Below are 621 nucleotides of genomic sequence, written 5' to 3' on the forward strand. Positions count from 1 at the left end.
CCACGGTCCCGCTCGCTATCAATAAATGAGCGCGCTCGGAAATGCGCTTGCGATGGAAAAAGTGCGAGATGAGGCTGTGCTGAGAGCAAAGCTGCGTTGCAGCAGCCCCCCAGCAAGGCAGCCCGGCTCTCGCAGCACTTTCCGCGCAGCCTTCCCCAACTCACTGCGCGCCCTCCGCTCCTCCTGGAGCCCCGGTGCCTGCTCCAGCGGTGCTGGCCAAATACACGCTTCAGCGGGAGCCAGGTGCTTAAATACGAGGGAGGGCACTGCCTCGCAACAAGCGACTGCAGAGCTGAATGCAACCGTGGCCACGCTCCCTAAGTGCTGTTGCGATACAAATCGCCGCCGCCACCCAGGACAAACAGCCCTCAAATTGGAGGAACCACTGGCAATGTGCTGCGTGGAGCAGGGCAGGCTGCTTTTAGCATGAGATCGCTATCGGCTACGGGTTTGGAATTGCACGTTCAGCTTCCAAGTTGGCCATGCGCAACTTTTTTTAGGCATGCATGTGAAAAACAGTAGAAAATCTCAGTAGCTTTTAATACCGCAGCTCACTGCAAATTAATAAGTCAGCAGCAGGGTCTCTTATCGTGGATAAATCTGTTCAGCGTGAAAGAAAGA

This window comes from Cygnus olor, chromosome 10 (genome assembly GCF_009769625.2).
Source record: "Cygnus olor isolate bCygOlo1 chromosome 10, bCygOlo1.pri.v2, whole genome shotgun sequence".
Lineage (NCBI taxonomy): Eukaryota > Metazoa > Chordata > Aves > Anseriformes > Anatidae > Cygnus > Cygnus olor.